The sequence below is a fragment of the Petaurus breviceps genome, unplaced genomic scaffold, assembly GCF_028583685.1.
Source record: "Petaurus breviceps papuanus isolate PSGF00001 unplaced genomic scaffold, PetGlider_PUasm1.0 91133, whole genome shotgun sequence".
In the NCBI taxonomy this organism is placed as follows: domain Eukaryota; kingdom Metazoa; phylum Chordata; class Mammalia; order Diprotodontia; family Petauridae; genus Petaurus; species Petaurus breviceps.
The window spans coordinates 90,658,465-90,667,368 of record NW_027187419.1 but is presented as its reverse complement, the minus strand read 5'-3'; the positions used below and the strand labels follow the sequence as shown (position 1 = coordinate 90,667,368).

At 38.3% G+C, this 8,904-nt stretch overlaps 1 pseudogene; it reads left to right on the top strand.

Annotated features, from left to right (window-relative positions):
• The first annotated feature begins 4,469 nt into the window (after positions 1 to 4,469).
• LOC138154919 (large ribosomal subunit protein eL38 pseudogene) lies at positions 4,470 to 4,830 on the top strand (annotated as a pseudogene).
• The last annotated feature ends 4,074 nt before the right edge of the window (positions 4,831 to 8,904 follow it).

The following is an 8,904-nucleotide window of genomic DNA, read 5'->3' as shown; positions in this document are numbered from 1 at the left end:
CAGATATCTTTAAAACTAGAAGCTAAATGTGATTAACCCATGATAAATTAGCAAGGAAGGAAATGAGTAGAGAGTAGAAGAATGGACCCATTAATGCATGAATAGTAGATGAAATTTATGAAAGAGAAAGGGAGGAAGGGAGGTAGGAAGGAAGGAAGGAAGGAAGGAAAGAAGGAAGGAAGGAAGAAAGGAAGGAAGGAAGGAAGGAAGGAAGGAAGGAAGGAAGGAAGGAAGGAAGGAAGGAAGGAAGGGAGGAAGGGAGGGAGGAAGGAAGGGAAGGAGGGAAGGAGGGAGGGAGGGAAGGAGGGAGGGAGGGAGGAATGGAAGGAGGGAGAAAGGGAGGAAGAGAGGAATGGTTTTCTCTGACCAATTATTGTACACCAAAAAAATAATTCCAAGAGCTGAGAGCTGCAGACACAGAAGGCTACATCCCATGGCCCTTTCTAGGACAATCTCAGCTCCATTTTCCCACATCTTAAAAGAATATCATTCTTAATCCAAACATGACCTAAGCTATATAGCAAAGGCAGTAACTCTGTTTCTTGGGCTGCTTACAAGGCAACCTATGTCTCTGAATGTAGAAAATTTTATTTTTCTGCATACAAGATCCTACAGAATGGAAAAGACTGTCATATCTACTCACAAGTGGAGCAGGAGGCAGATTTTCAGTAAGAGTTTTCCCGTGAACATGCATATTTACTAAGAGGAAGATTTTAATGATGGACAGACAGTCAGACAGACAGACAGACACACACACACACACAGAGCCAGAGACAGAGAGAGACAGAGACAGAGAGACAGACAAAGAGATAAGTGTCAGAGATAGGAATGGAGATGGAGAAACTACTGGATCTGAAGTGAAGTTTATTATTTAGATTGATTAATGTGTATTAACATCATCTGTAGACATGAGGTCTTATAAAGGGAGTATAGAATCTGAGTTAGATGGAACATTAGCTATCCAAATTCCTTCATTTTACAAATATGGAAACTGAGGCCAGAAGCAAAAGGACTTACTTAAGGACACTTGGCTAGTAAGTAGCAGTCTTGGATTTGAATGACTGATACTTAACTGGGAAGTCACTGTTCCAGTTTGGGAAGGACCCCTTTCTGTTGGGGTGAAGGCAGGACTACAGAAGAACTAACCTTCAGCTGTTCTTCTTAGTTGCCCTACAAATAGCACCTTTCCTCTAAGCAACAGAAAGTCCCTGCCTAGGGGACAGGGAGGGGATCTGTGTTGAGTATCAGCAACTTACTGTACCTACAAGGACTTACAAAACAGGAGATTCTATAATAAATTAGAAGCCCAAATTCTAAGTAAGAGAATCCTAATATAGTAAAGGTGGAAGACACCCTTAGAAATCATCATTTTCTGATAAATATTGGAGAAGATGTGGGAAAGTTGGAACACTAATTCATCGTTGGTGGAACTGTGAGCTGATCCAACCATTCTGGAGAGCAATTTGGAACTATGCCCATAAGGTTATAAAAATGTGCCACTCAGGGGCAGCTAGGTGGTGCAGTGAATAGAACACCAGTCCTGGAGTCAGGAGGACCTGAGTTCAAATTCAGCTTCAGACACTTAGCACTTACTAGCCATGTGACCTTGGGTATGTCACTTAACTTCAATTGCCCTGCCTTCCCCCTCCAAAAAGCAAAAAAAAAAGTGCCTATCCTTTGACCCAGCAATACCACTTCTAAGGCTGTATCCCAAAGAGATCATAAAATGTGAAAAGAATCCACATGTACAAAAATATTTAGAGCAGCTCTCTTTGTGGTGACCAAGAATTGGAAATTAAGGGGGATGCCTATCAACTGGGGAATGACTGAACAATTTGTTTGTTGATGTAATGTATGTATGTATATATGTATAGAATGGAATGCTATTGTGCTATCAGAAATGATGAACAGACAGACTTCAGAAATACCTGAAAAGATTTATATGAACGGATGCTGAATAAACTTAGCAGAACCAGGAGAATATTGTTCACAGTAACAGCCAGTCTGTGATGACTGATTTTAATGGACTTAGCACTGCAAGGACTTAAAATAATTCCAAAGTACTCATGCTGGAAAATGCCATCCAAATCCAGAGAAAGAACAATGGAGGCTGAATGCAGAGCAAAGCAGACTATTTTCTTTTTTTGTTTGTTGTTTTGTTTTTTCTTCCTCATGGTTTCTCCCATCCATTAAAACTCTTCTATACAACACAACTAATGTGAAAATATGTTTAATAGAATGTATATGTAGTGCCTATATCAGATTGCAGCCTGTCTTGGGGAGGGAAAGGGTAAGGAGGGGGAAAAATTTTAAATTTATGGAATTAAATCTGAAAACTGAAAATAAATAAATTAACTAAAAACAAACGAACAACAAAAAAAGAAATAATCTTTTTCAGTCTCCCTTTTTACAAATGAGGAAACTGAGCCATAAGCAATGTTACTTAGCTGGTGAAGGCAAAGCTAAGAATAGAGTCCTAGAGGTATGAAAAGGGAATAAACTCTCAGTCTTTATAAAGGACAATAAAATCCTAGCAGTCCCTATATAATCCAAATTCTTTATTATCCAAGGTCATGCCCTCTTGAAATTGGGATAGAGATTGCCATAACTTTTTTGAGTATGATAAGTAAATTTATAAAGTTTTCATAGAAGCAGAATTTCAGAGTTTGAAGGGACCTCAGAGGCTATCCCTTCAAACCATACCTCAAAAAGAATCTCCATTCCAAACATTCAGTGAGAGGGAGTCCGTTACTTCCAGGGACAAATCTACTCAACAAGCATTTATTGAGCACCTCCTCTTTGCCAGGAACTGTGCTAACTGCTAGTGATAGTCCCTGCTTTCAAGTTCACAAGAGACCAATGTCAGTTAGTCTGTCAATAAATCAACAAGAATGTAGGTGCCAGCCACTGGAATACAAAAAAAGCAAAAGAAGATCCTCATCTCAAGGAATTCACAGTCTGTTAAAAATAAAAATTGGACATAATCTCAGGGGGAAGGCACTCACATTGATGGGAATTGGGAAAGAGGCAGCCCATTCAACTCTCGGATGGCTCTAATTAAGACAATTTTCATTACAAGTCTAAATCTATCTCTTTTTAACTTCCATTCATTGCTCCTAGTATTGCCTTTGGGTACCAAGCAGAAGAAGTAATCCTTCTTCCACATGACAGCCTTTCAAGTACATGAAAGTAGTTATCATGTTCCCCACGAGTCTTCTTTTCTTTAAGCTGAGCATCTCCAATGTTGACTGAACCAGTCCTCGTCTGTTGTGAACTTGAGATCCCTAACTACTCTGCTTGTCCTTTTAGACAAATTCCAGCTTAACCTGCCCTTACTCAAATGTGGTTTGCAGAGCTAAACACAATATTCCAGATATAGAATGAGCTGGGCAGAGTAACAGGGGGATATCATGTCCTTATGTTCTAAGTAAGGTCTGTCTTTCAGTGCCAACAAAGATCACGTCAGCTTTTCTGTCTGCCATGTGTTGCTGTTGAATCAGATTAAGGGTATAGTCCACTAAAACCATCAGATCCTTTTCAAACAAATTGCTTTCTAACCATACCTCCCCAGTTTTGTATTTGGAAAGTTGATTTCATTTGTTTAATTTAGCATTTTATTTTTCACTAATTACATGGAAAAACAATTTTTAACATTTTTTTATTTTCAAATTTTGAGTTCCCAATTCTCTCCCTCCATCTCTTGCAAAGTTGATTTCTTAAAATCAAGTGGAAGACATTTTTTAACCTTACCTGTGATTTCATATACTTCTTATAAGAAACTTCCTTTACCAGTACAGATGGATAATTTCCTGCAACTTAGTTGCATAAGGCACAGAAAGTGAAATGACTGTCCAAGGTCACATCTAATTGTCAGAGGCAGCATTTGAACCCAGGTCCTCTTACTCCAGAGTCAGTGTTCTTACCACTCTGTCACCCTACCTCCAAAAAAGGGGTAGAAAGTCTACCACATTACTAATGATGACATGCACAGGAGGTGCCACTGAAAAGATCATACATGAAATGTATGATCTGAACTGAGATTGGCTGCTGATTTATTAAGAGTGATAAATAACAGCTGTGTACAGTCCAAGGTCTATTGAGGTATCCACAGAATGTGGAGGCCTCAGGTAAATCCCCTAGTATGTTAGGTAAATCCTAGATGTAAGATTTGTGAAAAGTCATGATGAAGAATCACATAGGATTAGAAGGCATAGTTGGGTGGTGATCTGTACCATTACTGGGAGGACCCACATCAATAAAGCCAGGCATTTAGAGTTTGATCAATATTCCATATGGGAATATAGATGGGAGATGATGATGATGGAATTGTAGAATTAAGAATCATTCATTGACAGAGGAGATGGCATCTAAAAAATTAGAAAACAAGTTTAGTATAATGGCACAAAAAGCTCTTTTATGGGCTCTTATTTTTAAAAGGTTATTTTCAAATGATAAAAGTGAGGGGAGACGCTTTTCCGTCTTCCTCGGCTCCTTGGCAGTTGTATCTCTACTGATGCACGACTGCTCAGGCCACAAGCTGCTCCTCGTCCTGCCAACGCCACCACCATGCCCCGAAAAATCGAGGAAATAAAAGACTTCTTGCTCACAGCCAGGAGAAAAGATGCCAAATCTGTCAAGATCAAGAAAAACAAGGACCATGTGAAGTTTAAGGTTCGCTGCAGCAGGTACCTGTACACATTGGTTATCATGGACAAAGAGAAGGCAGAGAAACTTAGAGAAACAGTCCCTGCCTCCTGGTTTGGCTGTGGAGCTGAAGTGAAGGAATCATTCATTGTTACACCTATATTAAAATGTAGAAGAAAAAAAAAGTGAGGGGAGACTACTAAAGGCAAATATAGAAGTTGTGTGATCCTTTAAGAATTGAATCAGGAAGACTAAATCCCAATGTAAATTTAGGTTCATGATGCATTCTAGGAATTTCAAGAAAGGCTTTTTAGGTTACTATGTGTAAAAAGGAAGGGATAGTCCTTTCATGAATGGAAGCAAAGCACACTGTTTGAGAAGGGATGGGATGGAATGATCTGAACAGACACTCAAATACTGAAACTGAGCTGTGATTTTATTGATTAGGATATTCCTACAGTCATGATGTTCACAACACATCCATGACTGCCCATCCATGGTACTGGTGCACATCCTCCCATAATTTCACCACAGGGGTTTCACCAAGGGTGTTAGGAGTCTCAGATAAGATAATGAATATAAAGCACTTTGCTAAACCTCAAGTATTATATAAATGCTAATCATCCTCACCATCATCATTATCATCCTTACTATTACCCTATATCTAGGGCTTTAATTTGGTAATGACTTCCTTCCCTGAGCCTTCTATTACACTTCTCAATAAGTTAAGAAACATTTATTAAGCACCTACTATGTGCCAAACACTGTGCTAAATGCTAGGGATATTAAAAAATACAAAAAGACAACCTCTGCCCTCAAAAAGTTTACTATTTAATGGGAAACGTTTCAAATTTAATGGGAGTGCCTGTTGAACTCAAGAAATAAACAAGTAGTTAGAGAGGGAAGAGCATCCTCTGCATATATTTTTAAAACTAATCTGCATTAAAACTTTCTTAAGTCTAGACAAGGGCAGCTAGGTAGTGCAATGGATAGAGTACTTGACCTGAGCTCAGGAAAGCTAATCTTCCTGAGTTCAAATCTGGTCTCAGACTCACTAGCTGTAATGGCAAACCACTCCAGTATCTTTACTAAAGAAAAGCCCTAATGGGGTCACAAAGACTATGACACAACTGAACAACAACAAAAGTCTAGACAATCAAACCCTGATTTATGATTAAAAATTTTGGATGTGTAAGTGCCCACTCTGAAAGTGTAGCTATTTGGCTGTCTAAGACAGTTAGATCTGGCTCCAACACACCTTTGAGTTCTACTCAATGTGTAAGGATGATCTTGCTTTCTCCCAGCATCAAAGAGAAGAAAGAAATACAAGCAGAGCACTCAGTGTTTCCACCTGATATCCATAGCCTCTTGTGTTTGTGTGTATATGTGGTATGTATAGACACATATATGCACACATACATCTATATATACACATACATTTATGCCTATTTACATATATACTTATCTATATACTGATATTTCTATATCCATCTATATGTATATTTGTGCACACACAGAAAGATAGGTAGATGTTAGATAGGTAGATAGATAGATAGATAGATAGATAGATAGATAGATAGATAGGTAGGTAGATAGATAGATAGATAGATAGATAGATAGATAGATAGATAGATAGATGTTAGATAGATAGATAGATAGATAGGTAGATAGATAGATAGATAGGTAGATAGATAGATAGATAGATAGATAGATAGATAGATGATAGATAGATAGATAGATAGATGATAGATAGATAGATAGATAGATAGATAGATAGATAGATAGATAGATAGATGGATAGATGATAGATAGATAGATGATTGATAGATAGATAGATAGGTAGGTAGATAGATAGATAGATAGATAGAAAGATAGATAGATCGATAGATAGATAGATAGATATATAGGTAGATAGATAGATAGATAGATAGATAGATAGATAGATAGATAGAGATTAGATATAGATAGATAGATAGATAGAGATAGATAGATAGATAGAGATAGATTAGATATAGATAGATAGATAGATAGATAGATAGATAGATAGATAGATAGATAGATGATAGATAGATAGATAGATAGATAGATAGATAGATAGATAGATAGATAGATAGATAGATAGATGCCTGGTCATAGCCCCATTTCTCATACCATCTGTGCTTCTCTTTAATTTCCAGTTTGGGAAGCATTGTAAAATCAACTCTGTCATTGGTTTTGGAAAGAATGCATTAGTCCTCTTCCTTGTGACTCTATTCACCATCTCTACAACTGTCCAAAACAAAGCCCTCACCAGATATCGCTCCCCTCTATGCATTGTTTCTCCTTAGTAGAATGTATATTCCCTAAAAGCAGGGACTGTCTTTGCTTCTGTATTTGTATTCTTGGTGTTTAGTATGGAGCTTGGCACGAAGTAGGTAGGCACTTAATAATTTTTTTGAACAATTCATTTGTCAATCAATAAGGATTTATTAAACTTTCTATATGCCAAGCGAGGTGCTAAGCAGTAGGGATACAAAGAAAGGTAAAGGGCAGTGTCTACTCTCAAGGAACTCAGAATTGAATGAGGGAGACTACGTGTGAATGTCTAAGTGCAAACAAGCTCTGTCCAGGACATAAAGGAAATAATGATGAGAGGGAAAAATTGAGAATTAAGAGGGATTAGGAAAGGCTTTCTGGCTAGTGAGATTTAAGTTGGGACTTAAAGGAAGTCGGGAAAGCCAGGATATAGAAATAGAAAGGAAGAACATTCTAGACATGGGGCGGGGTGGCAGGCTGGAACAATTCCCAGAAAGTAGAGATGGAATGTCTTGTTTAAGGAACAGTACGAAGGATCAAGCCACTGGATCACAGAGTGCCTGGAAGAGAGTAAGGTATAAGAAGACTGGAAAGTTAGGGCAGGAGGCTAGGTTATTAAGTGCTTTGAACATCAAAGAGAAGGTTTTATTTTTGGTCCTGGAAGTGATGAGGAGCAATCAGAATTGGTTGAATGGGGTGGGGTGGGGAGTAATATGTTCCCACCTCTTTAGGAAAGTCGCTTTGGCAAATGGACTGGAGTGAGGAGAGACTTGTGGTAGGAGATTAGATTACCACCAGAGTGGTGGTAATATGTTAATATTAATACTAAGTAGAAAAGGGGGATGTTATATTTGAGAGATGTTACAAAGGTATACAGATTGTCAACAGATTAGATGCGAGGGTGAGAGATAGTGAGGAGTCAAAGACGACACCTACATTGTGAGCCTAAGGGATGGTAAGATAGTGGTGCCCTCTATGGTAATAGGGAAACGTGAAAAGGGAGAAGGTTTGAGGGAAAGATAATGAGTTCAGTTTTGGACATATTAAATTTAAGTTGTCTATAGGACATCCAGTAATAGATGTCTAATAGGCAATTAGAGATGTGAGGTCAGGGAGACTAGAGGTTAGCAGAGAGGTTAGAACTGGATAAATAGAATTGAAATTCATCAGCATAGAGATGATAATTGAATCCACGGGAACTGAAGAGATCACAAAGTGAAATAGTATAGAAGGAGATAAGAAGGACCAGGACAAAAACCCTGAGCAGTTAGGACCTGGTTGAAAATCCAAAAAAAGAAGACTGAAAAGGAGTGGTCAGATAGGTAGGAAGAGAACCAGTAGGGAGTCCTGAAGAATTAGAGAGAAATGTCAAGGAGAAGGGAGTAATAGACAAAGTCAAAGGCTGCAGAGAAGTCAAGATGAGGACTGAGAAAATCCTTAATGATGACTGAGAACAGGTCCTTGGATTTGGCAATAAAGAAATCACTGATAATTTTGGAGAAAATAATTTTGATTGAATAATGAGTTCAGAAGCCAAACAGTGAAGAATTATGAAGAGAGTGAGAGGAGGGAGAGCGGAGGCAACTATTGTAGATGGCCTTCTTTAAGGAGTTTAGACACAAAAGGCAGACTATATATATGGGATAATGACTGGAAAGATTAAATGAGGATATTTTCAGGATGGGAGAAACATTAACATTTTATAGGCAAAAGGAAAGCAGCCAGTAGACAGGGAGGGATGGAAGAAAAGTGAGAGAATGGAAACCATTAAAGGGGGGTAATCTGCTGGAGATGAGATTAATTGTGCATATAGAGGGGTTGTCCTTAGAGAGTGAAAGTTCTATGTCATCTTGAGAAATAGTGGTGGAGAATATAACAGCAGAAGGTATTTAGATCATTGATATACAAACGAAGAAACAAGAAGAGGGATGGGAAGAAGGGAAGTCATAGGAGGTTTGAGGAGGG